Here is a 20,724-nt window from a genome sequence, read left to right on the forward strand (position 1 = left end):
AATGAACAACTGCAGTCTCAGCCAATTTGACAGATGTTGGTTCCATATTGGTTCATGAAAAATATGGGCTATGGAATGGTCACCTATTGTTCCAAACTACTGAAGAGATCTACACTAAACCACAACAAGGATCTATCCTGGGTGAAGTTCAGTGTTCATTCTAAGGTTTGCACAATTCAATTCCACAATTTTTGCTATTTGGTGGTGCAAATCCTGTTAAAATAAGCTAAAATCTGAAAAAATACTTTTGGAACAAAAAGTACAATTGGCTGTCTTTGACATGTTTGTATTTCCATTGTCACTCCACCAGAGTATTGTGCTCTCCAGTACATTTAGGTCGCTATACGACTTCAATCAGGATTTATAAACCATGGCTAATCACTCGATAGGATAACCAGGCACTTGCATGGCCTGTAGACTTGTTCGAACAGCCAGATCTTAAGGGCTATTCAGAATTCCGGAAGTGAGGTGAAGGTCTGGATGTGCGTAGGGAGGCTGTTCCAGGTTTTTGCAGCAACATGAGAGAAGCTGCATCCTCCACATCTGCTTTGGTATATGTGAGGAGTATGGGCAAGTGAAAGGGAGGTAGAGCATAGTCTTCTTGATGGCTGGTGGAAGTTCAGGTGGTGGTTAATGTACCTATGTCCTTGGTTGTGTAGAGCCTGGTGTGCATGGGTCAGCAGCTTGCATTGGCATCTCTTCTGTACAGGGAGCCAATGGAGTTGCCTGAGGTGGGGTGTGATGAGGGTTTGTCGGGGAAGGCAGAGGATGTGTCCGGCTGTGGTGTTCAGTATGGCCTGAAGTCTCTGTAGGAGGTGCGTGGTGATTCCACCATAAAAGGCATTGCCATAGTCCAGTCAGCATCCCATGTGTAGAGGTAGCCACTTGAAGATCTTACGTAGCATGCACAAAGTGAGGAAGCAGGCGGGAGAGGCGGCATTGATCTGTGATTTCATAGTGATCTTGTTGTCAATGATGATTCTGAGGTTTCTGGCGTGGATGTTGGGAATGGGTGTGGATCCTAGGTCTGATGTCCACCAGGAGTCATTCCATGTGTTGCTGCTGTTGCCAAAGATCAGTACTTCCATCTTGTCTGTGTTCAGCTGCAGGCAGTTGTTCTTTATCCAATTAGTGATGCTTGTCATGCATCTGTGGAAGCTAGTTCTGGTGGTGGAGGCGTTGTCGGTGATTGAGGGGATGCGTTAAGTGACTTCTGTGTAGAAAATTCTGATGAGACTCTGGGATCTGACAATGTTGGCCAGCGGGTTCTTCTGTGTTGAAGGCCGTGGGGCAGAGGGGTGAGCCCTGGGGAACATCACAGGTGATCTAATTGGGTTCAGAGATGAAAGGTGAGAGGTAGATCTTCTGGTGAGGAAAGAAGTGATCCATCTGAACACGTCCCCTTGGATGACGATGTGGTGGAGTCTTTCAATCAACATGTGGTGGTATATGACGTGGAAAGCTGCTGAGAGGTCGAGGAGGATCAAAGTTGCTGTTTGTCCTTGGTCGAGGATGTTTGCATGTCATCAGTGGATGCAATCAGGGCAGTGTCGGTGCTGTGATTGCTTCTGAAGCTGGATTGGGAGACATTGAGTGGTTTTTTCTGCTCCAGATATGTCATCATTTGCTTGCTGTTGATCTTTTTCAGTACCTTCACTGGGAATGAGAGTAGGGAGAATGGCCGGTAGTTTTTAAATTCGCTGGGTTGTCAGAGGGTGTTTTAAGTAGCGATCTGACTTCGGCCTGTGTCATTGGCATTGGGAAATGTTGCAGTGTTGATACAGGTGTTGAACAAGATGGTGAGTTCCTTGCTGATCCTTTGGTTCCAAGGTTGAAAATGTAGTGCAGGCATTGGTCTTTGGGAGCTCCTGAGTGGATGGATTTCATGGTGGAGGTTATGTCCTGGGTGGACAGGATGATCCAGGGGGTCAGTATGTGGTTCATGTTGATTATGGTGGTGGCATATCTGTCAAGGAAGTCTGTAGGTGTGAATTGGGATTCGAAGTTTCTGTATATGGTTGTGATCTTGTTGTGGAAGAAGTGAGCAAGGTGGTCACACAGCTCCTGTGAAGGTGTGATGTTGTTTTCGCTGGCGGGGGGTTGGAGAATTACTTAACAATGTTGAAAAGTTCCTTGGTGGTGTTGGCTCTGTTTTCAATGTGTGTGGCAAGGGCTGTATCCTTTGTTTCCCTCAGCAGGTGGTGGTACAGGTTGAGGAAGGTCTTGAAGGCTGCTCTGTTGGAGGTGTCCTTGCTTGTGCGCCTTCTCCTTTCCAGCTGTTTGCTGTCTCATTTTGCTGAGTTCTTGAGTGTACAAGCTGGCCTTTTTGGAGGATTTTCTCTGGATGTTGATCTTGATGGGGACGATGCTGCTTGCACAATTGGGGAGCCAGGCTTTGAAGTTTTTCACTCCCTGTTCAAGGTTGGTGGAGGTAGCAGGGTTGGAGGTGTTGAGGGCATCCACTCAGCTGTTCTCTGAGATTTTGTTCCACCTCTGGTGGGGGCACTGGTCATCTTAGGGGTGGAGGTGTTGGGGCTGGAGATGCTGAAGTGGATGATGAAGTAATTGGTCCAAGAGAGTTCTGTAATATGGCTATTTAAATGGGGTCCAGCATGTGTCCTGCAGTGTGTGTAGGGTCGTGGATGATCTGGGTCAATCCAAGGCTGCACATGCTCTTGAGGAGGAGTTCAGTGATGTCGTCAATGTGGAAATTGAGGTTATCAAAGAAGATGTAGTCCTTGGAGTCTAAGGCCAGGGGCGCAATGAAGTCTGTGATGGTGTTGCAGAAGCTGGAGCACAGGCCTGGGGTCGGTATGCAAGGGTGCCTTTGATAATTATTTTGTTGTCCATGTGGAGCTTGAAGTTGAAATTATCCAGGGAGCAGGTGATGTTGTCGGTGGTGGTGGTACACTGTATGGTCTTTACGTGGATGTTGACTTATAACCATATGCAGGTGACGTAGAAGTAAGTTTCTACACTTAAATCTTTTTTAGATAACGTTTCTCATGATTTTGTGTCTGATCTTAATTTGCCTTGCTCCTGTACAATGATGAAAAATTTAGATATTTTTTCCAGTTAAGAATGTGACCTCATCTCTGCAGTGTTATTTTTTTATGTCAACTTGCTGTGTCTTTTTTCCTGACAACAAGGGGATGCTGACTAGGAATCGAGGGCTCCCAGGAATAGTAACTACCATACAGGCTCAATCTGCAGTGAATCATGTACACCAGGGATACAGCCATTATTAGACTCATTTAGTGGCAATTGGAACTGGTAAGGATACCCGTCTGTGTTTCTTTTGAAACAGCAAAATCTTAGTGAACTTTCTTTTGAAAAAACTGGGACTTTATTCGTGTGTCTTTCTACCAGTAAAGAGGAATTACTTTGAAAATGAAACAAGCATGGCTAGAAAAAATGAATTTCACTACATTGGTAGTGGCTATCAGTGGCAGCTGCTGTCAATCAAGGGTGGCAGGGCAAGGGATTTAAAATAATTTTTAAAAAACTAACCTGCGGCAGCCTGACGCTCCCACTGCTGGCAACCTAAGTGCCAGTCCTCTCATCCCAAGGCACAAAGCACAGGCTCCCAATACAGATGCTGTTCTCATGCTGTACCAAGCATGAGAGGAGTGGCAGTATTGGCCTGAGTGGGCAGGTTTGACTCTTGCTAAGGCACAAGAAGTCTGTGCCATTTCTCCAACCTGGCTGTGTAACACAGCTTGGTCGGAGAAATGCAAGTGCGCATGCCAGATTGGCTGGCCTAAGACGGCCAGACAAACTAATATGCACATCTACAAGTGCCCACCACTCCTCCTCCCTGCCATAGCCCCTCCATAGACTCCCATAGCTACTTACATGGCTTAGACAGTGCCAAATGATTATTTGTTACTGCCTGACTGAGCAGTGTGTGATGCTTCTCCATTATTAATGAGAAGCTCACCCTGGTGGCTATCTCAGAGGTACCATATAGGATGTTACTACATTGGGAGTACAAATACATCTGAATAGCCACAACATCAAGGGTTATACATTTTCATACACAGACATACACTTGTACACACACACATGCATGCCCACACACACTGAAAAAATAGGGCCATAGTTATGAAGGCTTTGCACCACCCTTGCACCACGCAAGACAATGCAAGGACGAAACAAAACCTGGATGAGATTTGCCAATCCACGCAAGTTCACCTTGCTGCTTGATAAGTTTGGAATTATGCAAGGCAGTGCAAATAACTGCCATACATTACCCTGCCCCAGGCACATACATGGATTTTGGCACATTCCTAGATCCAGATTTACCATAAGTGGAAGATCATGGAAAGCATCAAAATGCTTCACCTTCCCAGGAGATATGTAATAAGGAGAAATATCTTTATTTCTCCTTGTTTTTTTTTGCATTCTACATATGCTGCATTTCGAATGTGTCTTTTTGTAGTGTAACTGTTGTGTGTAGTCTGTGAGACAGTAAAAAGTGTGTTTCTCTGTACTGTGTTAATGAACCTAAATATGGCCTTTGCATTGCAGTAATAAATGAGTGAATTATTAATATGATTGCTCTAAATAATAATAAAGATACAGTTTAACATGTAATATGATGTAATATGGTGACGTCAGCAGTGCATGGTGCTGGCACAAATTCTTATTATTTTAACATAAAGTTAGATAATATTACCATACTTAACTATAATGTCAATTTAACCTTTGTTGTTTCTGTGAATTTTTAAGTTTTTTAAAGAAATAAAGTAAGATCTTATTACCATACACAACTAGAATGTCACTTTAAACTTTTAGGAATATTTATGGGGATTTGGCACAGGGTAGTGCAGCACGTCACCTTGCTGTGCTGCCCTATGTCAACGTGAATGAGCTATAGAATAAGGCCCATTCCTGTCCTTTTCCCCTGCGCTGGTGCACAATGGGCTGCCTAGTGACCAAATCACAGGCACCATTGCACCAAGGTGCAAAGGTGTCTGTGTTGCATAAAGGATGGAGCACCTTCCAGCACAAAAACAATCTTGGAAGGCTTTTTCATCTTTCTATGTGTTCTGCACAAACTGATTTGTGCTGCCTTCCCTTAAACTATACCTGTGAAGCCATTCAAAGCCACTCAAAGTGTCTTTGTGTGACCTCATAGATATGAGTTCAAAGCTTGCTCCACTGTTGCATCAAAAAACGTGATACAACAGGGGCGCAAGGGGCTCATGAAGATCCCCCTTTGCTTTTTTCAGGGAATGTTTATGTTTTTGTGATCATAGTCAGATATGGTCATAAAGCATACTATTTGACCATGTGCAGTAGAGGGCTGGATGCAGGGCCTGGCCACAGCCTAGGCCCTGCACCCAAAGCTCTGTGGGCATCTGCCATGCCCAACACCAACGGACAGGTATCCTGCTACTATGCAAGTAGCCTTCTGCATATTTGTATGTATATACTGTATGTATACTATGTAATACATTTTTTGAGCTTTGATTGTAGAAAATGTAGTGCTAAAAATGTATCACTGGGATCTAATACATATTTTCCATATTTACGGTGTAATTACATCAAAGTGACAACCTCTGTAGAGCTTCATCTTTGCCCATTGTTTTCACTAGTAACCTCTTAAAGCTAAAACAAAACAGTAACTTTCAAACTGCAGTCTGGGCCACTTTTAAGCTGAACATTGTACATGAAGGTTCAAACATCGCCACGTAACGTGACTTCTAAAATTATCATGGCTGACTATGCTGTCCTTTGCTGACATAAGTCATCTTGTAGTCTGTGCCATTTATGCTGATTATATTCATATATCTTAACATCTTTATCTATAAGTGAATTGAATCTCATCCCCATCTTTAGTGTGTGTGTTCATGCACAAGGTTCATTGCAATCACATTGTTTTACACCTTATCATCGAATGTCAACACTGCTCCTGTTGACTCTACAGTTTCAGCAGAACTAAATGTTGATTGGCTAGAGTCTCAGCTACTTAATGAACCTACACATGTTCCTAATTGTCTCAAAATAGAGCTTGCTCTGTGTTCTCCATAACCCTAATAAATATAGAGAGAACAGAAGAAAACACATGTAGCATTTTTTTATTTATTTTACAATTGGTTAGTGTCTCTACGACCCCATAGAAAAGAATTGGCCTAACTGAGAAGATGTGAGATCTATGTAGTGTACTTTATCTCTATTATGTCACAACCACAATATATTTTATTTTGGTTTGTTACTAGTCCTCAGGGTTCTGTGTTTCCAATTCAATCGAGGCAAACATGTCAATGGTTCATTTTAAACATGCACATGACAGCCTTACGCTGTAGAGAAAGCAAAGATACATAGGAGCTTATTTACAGGCCCCTAGTGCCACTGCTCCACTGTTGCATCATTCTTTCTGATGCAGCGGTGGCGCTTAGCAGTCCCCAACAGTGCGGCACATTTAAAAACTGGGGCAATGGGAGCATTGCAGCAGTTTGTAAAGCCTTGTGCTACATTATATCTCCCCCTGGTATAAAGTATGTAAGGTAAGCGCTGTCCCATTAAAAGGCATGTAGAACTGGTGCATTGAAATCTACAAGATTTTACTGTGTCGCTCTGCGCCTTCACTATGTCAAAAATGTAACGCCTACTCAGAGCAGGCATTCATCTGATGCAGGGATTTTTTTATGGGGGCTTCCTTGCATTCCTGGAGTTGCTTCACTTTTTTTGTTAGTCCAGTAATGCATGTCTTTAGCGCCACAGATGCATCAGAATTTCTGATGCATCTGTGGAAACATGCGCTATGGAGAGCTGTATCATAATTACATGGCTACCACAGGGCAGCGCAAGATATCTGATGCATCAGAGGTTCATAGTGTCTCTTGGTTCATCTTTGCTGGTCTCATAATTGCTTTCATTCAAAAGAATATATATGGGGATGGTTGATTGATTCAGACAGTCGAGTTAATTGTATAGGATCAAAGGAAACATGCAACATTATCTTACTAACATACTATCTGGGAAAGTTACTAGGTCTCCTGCAGATATTAACCTCCTATTCCAGTGCCTTCTATCAACTAAATGCAATTGTCTGATCCTAAAAGTCTTCTCTCACTTTACTACATGCGTGGGCATCGCAAACCTCTCTAGAGAAGTACTTATAAACATGAACACTCTCTGGGGTGCCATTATGATGTACAGTCATCCAAATGTACAAATCGATTACTAGATCATTTTGATTTGTATGTCTGCACTGCACTGTGGCCCATGTTGGAATTCTACAACTCCAAACCGCATATGTACTATTATAGAAGATAAGCAAGGCCAAAAAGAAGCTACAAGCTTGTTGCAAAATTCTGTACCAGAAAAAAACCCTTCCAGGAGCTATCATAAATCAAAAGCTAGATACGGTTGTCTTTACAAAAATATAGGGGGTTTTCTAGACAAATTACGCAGAATTTATAATTGAATCTATTTTTATTCATATAGTCAAATTCATGCTTAATTGTACCCTTTTTTCCAATGTTTTTCTCTTGAGAAGGCATTCTGTCATGGGTTACCATGCAATAATTAACCTGTATAGTGTTGTCATTGATCCTGCTGGACCTATATGGATCCACAACACCCTCACACACTTAACAAAACAGCAGTTTAAGGAGTGAAGAACACATGTGAGCTTAGGAAATGGGAATGAGAATGAAAGAGGGATAACATGCCTCTTGTACTGCTTGGTCCACACTAATCGTGCGGTAGCCATCTGTGTGCATGATTTGTATTGATGAGCATGAGATTGCTCTGATGGAAATATAAAGTGGTTATATGACACTTATTACTTTACTATGAATCCATCTACATTTTCATGATCAGCTTTGAAATGTTCTATCTGGTTACATATACTCTAAAGTGGTGTGCCCTGCCCCCTCTGTAAATCATGGTATGCAGTACTCTTGTCTATTTATATTCAATCATGCTGAGATAGCAATTCAAGAAAGTTTAATGCCTATCTGTTAAAGCTACTTAAGTGATAATATTAAGAAAACATTATACATAAAGATTTACTTATGCTAATATACACTCATGGTGGAAGGTTTCAGAATTACCTTTTTCTTTATGTATTACCATAAGCATTTAGACAAACATCATGGGCCCGATTAATAAAGGTAAACTTAGACCAAAACTTTAGGTTTACGGCTTTGGGTATTCACAAAGGTAAGTTACGAGTAGTATCCTTATGTCCACATTAGGGCCTAAGTTTCCACTCTCAGGACAGAATCTCTTCTCTCAAGGTGGAGATCTGCCCTGAGTGTGGACTCCACCCCACATGTGGACATAAAAATACTACTCGTAACTTACCTTTGTGAATACCAGAAGTCGTAATCTGAGTCTTTTTGTCTAAGTTTACCTTTGTGAATTGGGCCCAATGAGTTCTGGAGCTCTAAAAGTACTAAGATTAAAAGGAAGTGTTGGTAAGCCTAGACAGGTGACAGCCTGCAAAGGACCAGGTGATTCTTGAAAGCTGCACCATAAGGCCAAATTCATAGCCTTGTAACACTAAATATAATCCTGCTGTTGGACATTTGGCTTCACTCTTCTGTTTTCTGAACCTATTTTATTTTTGGCTTTTAGAACTTTGCACACTGTACCACTGCTAGCCAGTGCTCAAGTGTTTGTGCTCTCTCCTTTAAACATGGCAACATTGGCTTACACCCAAAATTGCCACAATTAATTTACATGTAAGTCCCTAGTAAATAAGTACTACATGTGCCCAGAGCCTGTAAATTAAATACTAATGGTGGGCCTGCAACACTGATTGTGCAACCCACTAAAGTAGCCCACCAAACAATCCGAAGCCTGCCATTGCAGCTTGTGTATGAAGATTTAAACTGTCATTTTGACCTGGCAAAATAAACCTTTTGCGAGGTCCGAACATTCCTTTTTAATACATATAGGTTACTCCAGGGAAGGCCCTGAACAGTTCAGAGGGCAGGGTGCAGTGTGTTGGAGATTTCCTTTTTAAATTGTACATGTCCTGGTAGAGATCAACTCCTAAATATTTTTTTATCCTATAGGATAACCTTGGATTCACTCAATACCTGTAATAAGTGATAACTTTTGTTAAAAATGGGGTCTTTGGTTGGCAGTCAGGTTACCCCCTGTCCAAGCAAGGACCCTCACACTAGTCAGGGTAAAAGAGAATCACCCTCAGCTAACCCCTGCTTATCCCCTTGGTAGCTTGGCACGAGCAGTAGGCTTAGCTTCAGAGTGGTAGGTGTAAAGTATTTGTACCAACACACAGAGGAACTTAATGAAAACACTACGAAATGACACAACACAGGTTTAGAAAAATAGAGAATATTTATCTAAACAGAACAAGACCAAAACGACAAAAATCCACAATACACTAGTCAAGTTATCAATACAAATGCAAAAAGAGTCTTCATGTAATTTTAAACACAATGCTAAAGCTGTTAGCGGGAAAATGTATCTTGGGCGTGTCAAAAATAAACCTGCACGGGTGAGTGTGCGTCAAAAAGGGCTTGCGATGCATCGTCGTTTCTCCTTCAGTCGGGTCGACGTGCGTCATTTCTTCTCTCCGCAGGAGATGCATTGATCCAGTCAGCACTGTCAGATCCGGGCAGGCCCTGTGTCGTTTCTACACGGCCAGCGGTGTTTGCATCAGAAATCCAGCTGCACGATGATCCGAAAACCACGCAGCACGGATTGCGATCACACCAGCCTTCGTAAGCTGCACGCCGTTTCTCCAGCCGCGTGCGTCGATCTTCCAGTTGCACTGCAGATGAGCGTCAATTTTCAGCTATGGAGCCAGTGGCGTGGTGATTTTTTAGCCGCGGATCAGTGTTGCGTCGATCTTTTTCCCACACAGCAGTCTGTGCGTGGATTTCTCACTCTTGTCCTGCCAGATTCTCAATTCAGGGCCCCAGGAACTGGAAGGGCACCACTTGGCAGAGTAGGAGTCTCAGCAGCTGGAAGAGGGAAGTCTTTGCTGTCCCTGAGATTTCAATAACAGGAGGCAAGCTCTAAATCAAGCCCTTGGAGAGTTCTTCACAAGAAGGAAGGCAAACAAAATCCAGTCTTTGTCCTCTAGCACAGGCAGAAGCAGCAACTGCAGGATAGCTCCACAAAGCACAGTCACAGGCAGGGCAGCTCTTCTTCTTCAACTCTTCTCCAGGCAGAAGTTCCTCTTGGTTTCCAGAAGTGTTCTAAAGTCTGTGTCTTTGGGTGCCCTTCTTATACCCATTTTGCCCTTTGAAGTAGGCCTACTTCAAAGCAAAGTCTCCCTTGTTTGTGAAATCCTGCCTTGCCCAGGCCAGGCCCCAGACACCCACCAGGGGGTTGGACTCTGCATTGGGTGAGGTCAGGCACAGCCCTTTCAAGTGTGAGTGACCACTTCTCCCCTCCCTCCTAGCACAGATGGCTCATCAGGAAATGCCGACTACACCCCAGCTCCCTTTGTGTCACTGTCTAGTGAGAGTTGCAACCAGCCAAACTGTCAAACTGACCCAGACAGGGAGTTCACAAACAGGCAGAGTCACAGAAATTGTTTAAGCCAAAAAACGCTCACTTTCTAAAAGTGGCATTTCAAACACACAATCTTAAAATTAACTTTACTAAAAGATGTATTTTTAAATTGTGAGCTCGGAGATCCCAAACTCCACATGTCTATCCTCTCCCAAAGGGAATCAACACTTTAATCATATTTAAAGGTAGCCCCCATGTTAACCTGTGAGAGGGACAGGCCTTGCAACAGTGAAAAATGAATTCACCAGTATTTCACTGTCAGGACATATAAAACACATCAGTATTATATGTCCTACTTTAACCATACACTGCATCCTGCCCTTGGGCTGCCTAGGGCCCACCTTAGAGGTGACTTGCATGTAAGAAAAGGAAAGGTTTAGGCCTGGCAAGTGGGTTCACTTGCCAAGTCAAATTTACAGTTAGAAACTCCACACGCAGACACTGCAGTGGCAGGTCTGAGACATGATTACCGAGCTACTTATGTGGGTGGCACAACCAGTAGCATTTGATTTACAGGCCCTGGGCACCGCTTGTGCACTTTACTAGGGACTTACTAGTAAATCAAATATGCCAATCACGGATAAACCAATTACATACATATTTTGTATAGGAGCACTTGCACTTTAGCACTGGTTAGCCATGGTAAAATGCCCAGAGTAACAAAAACAGCAAAAACAGAGTCCAGCACACATCAACAACCTAGGAAACAGAGGCAAAAAGTTAAGGGAGACCATGCCAAGGATGAAAAGTCTAACAACTTTCAATTGGAAACAGGTAGGAATGTCAAGTTTGGTGTGAATCGAAAGTCCTCTTTAATGATGAAGTCAGGTTTTTAGTCACAATTTTGAAAATGCTACTGCTAGAATGTTTACATCACCTTATCCTAAGCATTTGGTGGCTGCAGCCTGTTCCTGCATCACATGAATAAGAGTAGGCTGGCAGTTGACCTTTATCTATTGCTTCCTGATGGTGAAACAAAGAGAGGATAGGAGTTAGCAGGATAGGCCACTCTGAATTTAGGAGGAGGAGGAGCTGTTACCTAACACACTTGCACATCATAAAGGCTCTGCCTCAGCGCTCTCACAAAGGATTTGTCACTAGTCTTTTGTGTCCCAGACAAGCTGTGGGTAGGGTATGGTGGAAGGGGTGGAGGCCCCTAGAACCTTCTCCTACTTCAAAGTTGGCACCAGGTATAAGTATTGGATCTCAGACTTCAACTCCTCAGTACACTTCTGGGCCTGTGGAAGACTCAAAAGGACTGCTGTGTTGTTTTGCTGCAAGGAGGACAACCATGTTGCTGCCCTGCTGTGCTCCTCAGTTGCCCTGATGCCTTCCTGCCCGAGGGAAAAAGAATGGCCCTGCATCTTGAAGCCAGGAACAGCAGAGTGACTCCATGGGCTAGTTGGGTGGCCTCCTGAGCAGAACCCTAAGGGCCAGAACAGGCTTGATTACTCTCAGCCCAACACCCAGACTCTGCCATCTGTGTGTCCAGCCCTCCCAAGTGGTACCACCTCGATCATGGACCCTTAGATGTTGTCCTGAAGGTGCTCTGCCAATTCAGCTTTGGTCCCAGCTGAACAAAAGCATCACAATGTCTCGTCTCTTGAAAACTCTGCATTGGAGCTGGTGCACAAGACATTTTTTATACAGGTCCTTACATCACAAGACCCTTGTCATTGACATCTTTGATGCTGATGCAGGTCTCCTCATCACAAGCCTCACAACTCCTTTGGAATCAGCCACTGTGCAACGCACCCTCAGCGCAGGCCTTTGCATCGCAATCTCCTTGTCAACGGCACACCTCGATGCCAATTCAGGTCTCCACATCTCAAGTCCTGCAGCTTCAGCGGAACCAGCTATTGTGTGAAGCATCTTCAACCCAGGACTTTTCCCCTCAAGCTCTTCGTTGATAGCCTTCTCGAAACTCACACAGGACCTTGTATCACAACCTCACAGCTACTAGGAACCGCTGCTGCATGACGCATCCTCATCTTTGGACTCTGCGATGCTCCACAACCCGGATTTAAGGTACTCTTGGTAAATGGGTCTAACCGGGTCCCTCTAGACAGCCTGCACTCCATCGCGGTCAGCCTGAACTTGTGACTTTGTCATGGTCTGCTGTGACCAGATAACCACAGTTGCCGCTTTGTGGTTTTTGGTGCTATTTTGACTTATATATTTAAAATTGCATATCTCCCGTTATACTGATTGGACATTTTCACATTCCTTCTCACTTGCTCTATTTTTCTAAATTGGTGTAGGATTTTTCTAATGTGATGTTTGACTTCATAGCTGTGTGAATTGCTACAAAATACTTTACACATCGCCTCTAAGTTAATCCTGACTGCTCTGTGCCAAGATACCAGGGTATTGAGTACAGGTTGATTTAGGATCTACTTGTGACTTCACCCTGGCAACGATTGTGGTTGCTGCTTGAGTAGGCTTCACCCCTCAACCAGTACCCCAATGTTTTACACTTTCTATTGGCACATTAGATCCAAACAAAGACTTCCGGATCCAAACACAGACTTCAGGTGCAAAACTGTGGAAATGATTGAAAAAATGTGAACTTAAATGACTAAACCTACTTAAATCTCCATGTTTTCCCATGCACTGAAGAAAAACATGTGAAGCAGTACGAGAACACTAAAGCTGATTAGTTCTCTCTCTTTAACAGTGGAGAGCATAATGAAGCACTAGAAGAACTCATGTGAAGGTCTGGGATCAGCTGGCCTTGATTTTCTAGAGCTGGAGCCTGACAAAGTGCTGCTACCTCCTGTTCAAATGCTTGAAAGCCAAGCAGAGCAGTCCAGACTGCATGTGGCTTTTATACTGAGTCACAATCAAAAACAGAAGTGACACCCAGGAACTGGAAGCAGAGAAAATCTGACAGGCAAGCAGAGTGTTCTAGAATGGAACAGATAAGATGAGTTGTGGTCAACAAGATCATTCAGACCTTCTATACCCACAGGTTGAGAGAGGATCAAATGCTGGCCTATAGTCCTTTTGAAAAGGTATTTTTTTATGAGGGTGACCCATTTTGCTATTTTCCGTTGGACATCTAGGCCCATATTTATACTTTTTGACGCAAAACTGCGCTAACGCAGTTTTGCGTCAAAAAAATTAGCGCCGGCTAACGCCATTCTGAAGCGCCATGCGGGCGCCGTATTTATTGAATGACGTTAGCCGGCGTTAGCCGCCGGCGCCGTCTGGTGTGCGTTAAAAAAAACGACGTACACCAGGCAGCGCCGGCGTAGGGGAAAATGGAGCTTGGGCATTAAGAAATGGGGCAAGTCAGGTTGAGGCAATTTTTGTGCCTCAACCCGATTTGCGCCATTTTTTTTCCACTCCCAACCCCCATAGAAATGACTCCTGTCTTAGCAAAGACAGGAGTCATGCCCCCTTGCCCAATGGCCATGCCCAGGGGACTTCTGTCCCCTGGGCATGGTCATTGGGCATAGTGGCATGTAGGGGGGCACAAATCAGGCCCCCCTATGCCACAAAAAAAAAATGAAAAAAATACTTACCTGAACTTACCTTAATGTCCCTGGGATGGGTCCCTTCAGCCTTGGGTGTCCTCCTGGGGTGGGCAAGGGTGACAGGGGGGGTCCCTGGGGGCATGGGAGGGCACCTCTGGGCTCCTTCAGAGCCCACAGGTCCCTTAACGCCTGCCTTTTGCAGGCGCTAAAAAACGGCGCAAAAGCGGCCGTACGTCATTTTTTTTGACCCGCCCACTCCCGGGCGTGATTTTTGCCCGAGAGTATAAATCCGACGCACATGCCTCGGAGTCGATTTTTTAGACGGGAACGCCTACCTTGCATCTCATTAACGCAAAGTAGGTGTCCACGCTAAAAAATGACGCTAACTCCATGGACTTTGGCGCTAGACGCGTCTAACGCCAAAGTATAAATATGGAGTTAGTTTTGCGTCGAAATTGCGCCAAAAAAAACGACGCAATTCCGGCGCAAACGGAGTATAAATATGCCCCCTAACCTTTAAGCGAGCAAGGGTTCAGTTGAAAGGATTTTATAAAAAAAACATTGGTGTTGATTACATTTTATTAGGCAATGACTCCTCTAGAGCATGGATAAAGATTGCTTAGCATTCGCTGATGCCTGCCTGTGCAGAAATTGGCAAAATCCTCACTACTAGTAGCCAATAGTGTATGTGATAACCCGATCGGGCATTAGAATGGCATAAAAGGGAGCAACCTTATACAAATATACATGTACAGTCATAGAGGAACACATGAGAAGAAATGCAGCCCCAATCTCATAATCATTGTGGAACCCACAATTCTTTTGGCTTACACACTCCTTTGAAAAGACTGAAGCCATACTGAAAACAAATAAATGAATACGCGACTACATTATGTTGTTCAGTAATGCAACCAAATTACTAGATGAGGAAAAGTAAGAAGAAATTAAGGATAGAATCCCCCTTAAAAAATATAAACAAAATTCTAAAGTATTAACAACTGAAGTAGCTAACTATAGAAACCAGTTGATGAATTAGGTCACCAATCAAACTTAGCCGTGAATAGGCAATTTCATATGTCACTGATGTCCTACTATGAAAAAGAACGTCCTCCCAAACAGCTGAGCAAGCAACGCCGGCAGTGCTGAGATAGGTACACACAAAATGTGTAAAAACTCAGCCACACTCGTTCTGAGGATGACTTAACAGGTCAATCAGCCCCCATTTTCTTGGCCTACAGAGTACAATAATATTTTTAGAGAAAACAGTAAACGAGGGACTATCTTTTTTTTAGGGTGACAGAAGAGGAACTAGAAGTCATGGCACAGTGAATCAAAATCAAAACCAGCACCATCATGGTAAGACATCCCATTCACGATCAACAAGCCTCAAGACGGGACAATACGAGCAGAGTCCCTATTGGTGAATCTAAGCAGCCAAGACCTGTGTCGAACAGAGGAGGATGTACTGTACAAAGCTTTGTCCACCACACAATCTTTTTCTGTTTCAATATTAGTTTGCCCAAACCATAAGGAAAATCAAATTAAATACATTCTATCAAGGTTAATCAAAAGAGTAACTTTCAATCATAATAATTAGATGAGCGAAAAAGTGCACAACATCCGTCTTTTGAATCTGCAGTGTAGTTCAAATATCAACATCTACATGCAGTTTTGCTTGTTTAAATCTGATGTGACAGGCACTTTTATGAAACTGGCAAATGCCATCTTGTGATAGTTGGTTTGTTTAAGTGAAAACATTCCCAGTTTTAGCCTAACGTTGTTTTGTAGCAGGCTATTAACGTTAAATTTGCATTGCTTTGTAGGGAGCTGAGAATCTAAATTATGAATATGTGAAAGTTGGTGAGATGTACATCAGAGTTTGTTGAGACGGATTTCAAGTTTATTGGAGGAAGCACATTTCCAATGCTTTAGCACATCAGGTGTAAGTGTGATTAAAAAATATATCTTGACACGGTAAAAAATATATCTTGACATGGTGAAGAAGAGGAAAATCCAGTCTGGATCACAAGATACCCTCCCTGTTTAACATATAAAACAACATTAGAATGCTGGCTCTCACAGCAGTGACGGTGTTACTATCAACTATGGGCTAGTCCCTTGTGTGACTGCTTACTTGCTTTGTAACTTTTCTTCTACCTCAATATGCTGATTTAAAAACAACAAAGAGCACGGATTGTATGTGTGAACTTGAGTATTGTGTGTTCCTTAATGTTAAGAGAGTGTCTGGTTAACATTTCCTCCATTTGAAAATAACCAAAAATTGCCCACATTATAATAACTATCTAAAGGTATTATTAACGTGGGTTTATTTGTCTTTCCTCAGAACAGAATTAAAAACGAAAGCATTTTAAAATCTTTTTATGTCAAGCTTTTCGAAGAGATTGATATGCATGCTAAGCTGGGTGAACACTTTTTTTTTCCATAATGTTCATTTTTTGCCTCATTCACAAAGATTTTGCTGTGGGTGTCTGTGAAGTACTCTTTTAGAACAACTATTTAGAAAGCTGTGGACCAGGCACTATTGTTGTTTGATCGTGTAGATTTATTAAGCAGTACATTATAATAGCAAAGGAATCCAAAAGTATAATTTTATTTCCCACACATTTAGTTTGGCTTAGTTCCTTTAACTAACTACATGATGGGATATTATATATTTTTTAAGTGATAGCATAATTCTATTCCAATTAAATCAGTTTAGTTATCCTCGATTGACGAAAATGCAACCTGATCATGGTAGGAGAATGCTTTTCAAACGAGACTCAAATCTTTGGAAAGATTCTTTCCATCTTAATAATAATATGGAGACTTGGGGCCAGATGTATCAAACGTTTTTGCATTCGCAGACGGTGCGAATGGCCGATTGTGAATGCAAAAATGCCTTTTCCGATGTATGAAAGGCATTCGCAATGCGAAAATAAGGAATTGCAAAAATAGCGTTTTTTTGCGAATGAGACATGAATTAGCGTGTCGCAAACAGCGTATCGCAAATAGCGATATGAATTACCGAATCGCAATTTGCGAAACACAAATTGCCACACAGATTAGCGAATCGCCGATAGCGATCCTCTAAATCGTAATGCTAAACTGACATGCTGCACATTGACCTTGTAGATGACCCGGTCCCTGCTGCTGCAGGATCTGAAAAAGTGGGGGAAGCAGAAACACAGCCACAGTCGGACTCAAATACCAGGGAGTCCTACAGTATTGTTCTGACTAGACGCAGGGCAAGGGTGTTACCTCTGCCAGAGTATAACCTGGACTCAGATGAGATGCCAGAACATGAACCCACACCACCACCCCCACAAGAAGACAGCAGTCCCAGCTTCAGCAATAGCGCCAGTCAACTCCCCTCAGGAGGCGCCACGATGCAGTCAGACAGTGCACAGATGAAGGAGTGGGCCCATCAATCTTTGGAGGCTTTGAAGCTTCCATGCTGAAGGTGCAGCACCTGCAATGCAAACAATTGAAGTCACTGCACAGACAGTTTGTGTCTCACAATAGCAATATGTGGTTACTATACAAGGGACAGCAAACAGCTGCTGAAAACACCAAGGAGTTGACACAGGCCATTGGGGAACTCTTCACTGAGATACTGCAAGAGCATGTCAGCCAGCGCAGGCGCCATCACCAATATTTGGGAAGGTTTGATAGCTTCTGTAGATCCGTCAATCGGCTCGCAAGTTCAACAGCCCTGATATCACGGCGTACCGTTGCCACAAAGGTGGAGATGACACACTGCAGTTGGGACATTGCGCAGGGATTGGTGCAAATAACCAACGTACTGGATGCTATGCAAACAGCACACAGTGCCACAACCAGCGAACTGGGTGTTAGGGACAGTGAGGAGACCTCTAGCCTCAGCAGTCTGACAGTCCCTGTAATTGATCCGAGGCGTCGCAGTGCCAGACACAGTACTGTATGTGAACCTGCGACAAGAGGTGACAGTGAGGGCACTGAGCACTTAAGTGGAGTGCTTGGATGTAAAAGGTGAGGTTGAGGGCTAGAGGGGACAACCTAAACATGTAGCAATACAGTTATGCTATGATTCTAATAGTGTGACGTTGTTAATTGTTCATGTCTGCCCAGTGAGAATAGCTATGTCCTTTGACACATTGGTTCCTTGAAGTCAAGGTAATAAAGATGCTTACTACAGAAATACATTTCATTTAAATGGATTTGTCATTACTTACATCAAAAATGGTTGTGCGTGATGTCAGCACATCTTTGCCTGCCCTCTGCTGCACTGGTCCTGTCTGCTGGTTGAAGGGGTGAATCATCATTCTCATCTGAGTCTGGCTCCATGAGTTCCACTGGTATGCCCCTGTTAGTTGCTATGTTGTGCAAGATAGCACATGTGGCCACAATTTTGCATGTCGTCTCTGGGCTGTACTGTAGTGCACCTCCACTCTTATGGATGCACCTGAAGCGGCTCTTCAACAGCCCAAAAGTGCACTCCACCACATTGCGGGTTGCCCTATTGGCAGCATTGAACTTCCTCCCTGCTGGAGTTACAGGGCTCAGGTAGGGCATAAGCATATAGGTGCACACAGCATAGGCACTGTCTCCTGAATGCACAGAGAGTAAAATGAGTACCTGTGCTGTCTGACGTCATGCTTACATCAATGCATTACTGTAAACTATCAAATTACCTAGTAGATATCCTTCACCAAACTCCCCAGCTAGCAGTCTGGTGTGTATCCGGCTGTGGCGAAAGATGTAGGAGTCATGTGTGCTTCCTGGGAATCTGGCCACGACATCGGTAATGATGTTTAATGATGTATGTTCTTAGAATGATTGTTTTTAAGGTTGCAATACACATACTCGCTGGCAGATCATGGACGTATTGCTACATGTGTCCCATCGATGGCACCTAGGACATGTGGGAACTGTGGTATCTGGTAGAAATTAATATTAGTTTGTTTTAATGCCTGTGGGGTGTTGGGGAATCTTATGTACATTTGTATTCTGCTCAGCATGGCATTGAGAAATGCATTTAAAAATCTAGAGAGGGCACTCTGTGATACCCCTCCAGCTGCTGCTATGACCCCTTGATAGCCCCCTGAGGCTAGTAGGTGCAGGGAGCATAATACCGGGACATGGGTGGGTATGCTGTTGGTCGGGTGTTGTGTGCTGCAGCATGGGTTGTAGCTCAGCTATCAGGTCAAGTATCATGGCTGAGCTTAACCTGTACTTCTCATAAATTTCCTCCTCTGTCTGGTCAAAAAGGGTGATGCGCATTCTAAATATGCTCTGCTGTCTCCTCCTCTCTCTCCTCAAACCTGCCCAGATCCTCATTCTCCTCGCCATGACGTAGAGTGCAGCCATTGTGGAAGAGGAGCTGAGGCATTCTGGGCATCTTTATATAGGTTGCACCTGTTTACCACCTGGTTTCAGTTTGTGGTAAATTGCATGTGCAAACAGCCATTCTACGGAAAATCGCAAATCGCGATTTTGAGATGCATCGCATTGCGAATCCGTTTTTGCGTGTCGCAATATGCGTATCACAAATAGCGTCACAATTTAGCGGATCACTATCTGCGATTCACTAATCTGTGTCACAATTTGCGTTTCGCAAATTGCGATTCGGTAATTCATATCGCTATTTACGATACGCTGTTTGCAACACGCTAATTCATGTCTCATTCGCAAAAAATCACTATTTTTGCGATTCCTTATTTTCCACTGCGAATGCCTTTCATACATCAGAAAAGGCATTTTTGCATTTGCAATTGGCCATTCGCACTGTTTGTGAATGCAAAAAAGTTTGATACATCTAGCCCTTAGTGCTCAACTCAATGCAGCGTGCAAAGCATTGACTCCCAGTTCTGCATACCCTGGAAATTCATCCTTGCCTTATAAACTGCCCAATCGGTAAAGCTGATGCGAGTCCTAGTGATGGTCTGTCTAGACTTTCACAATGTCATTTACAGTGGGTTATCAAATAAACTCACTAAAATACCTCATGGACTACAAGGCCGGACTGCTAGTGTATGCTTACACTATGAATTCTTGACGACATCATTCTAACCCTAAAATGACTACACTGGTTCATGGTGGCTGCAAGGCTCAAGTGTAAAAGGCCTCATTTACAAACCCCTTGCACCGCCACTGCTTCATTTCTTTTGCACAGCAGCAGTACTAGCAGTGCACTACACTGCTCAATATTTGCAAACTGACACATTGGGCCCAATGCATCAGTATGTAGAGCTCTGCTTCTCAATATACCTTCTCAAGGTATAATATATGCAGGGTAGGCGTGCCCATGAAAAAAGCCATGTATAACTGATGCTGTGAAATTTAAAACTTTTCACTGCATCACTGTACGACTTCACTGCGTCAAAAGTTTATCGCTTGGGCAGGGCTTTTTACAGTGGGACTCTTCTCACATTGCTGGAGTTGAGTCAGTTAAATGATGCAACTCCAGAAATGAACCACTTTAGCACCAACAGATGTGTTATAATTTCTAACTCATCTGAGAAAATTGTACCATAGTGCTCTATATTGTAAACACAGGGCAACCATGGAGTCATGAAGGGATAGGCCACAGGTGAAAAAAATCTTACGAATCGATGACGAGGCGTCAGTTTCTTGTAAATGAGGCCCAAAGTTCTTTACATCATAAATACAGCATCATTGAGCAAGAAGCAGGATACAGATGCTCCGGCCAGAAACCTTTGCATTACAACAAAGCACTTAGGCCAACATTTATACTTTTTTA

This window comes from Pleurodeles waltl, chromosome 8 (assembly GCF_031143425.1).
Source record: "Pleurodeles waltl isolate 20211129_DDA chromosome 8, aPleWal1.hap1.20221129, whole genome shotgun sequence".
In the NCBI taxonomy this organism is placed as follows: Eukaryota; Metazoa; Chordata; class Amphibia; order Caudata; family Salamandridae; genus Pleurodeles; species Pleurodeles waltl.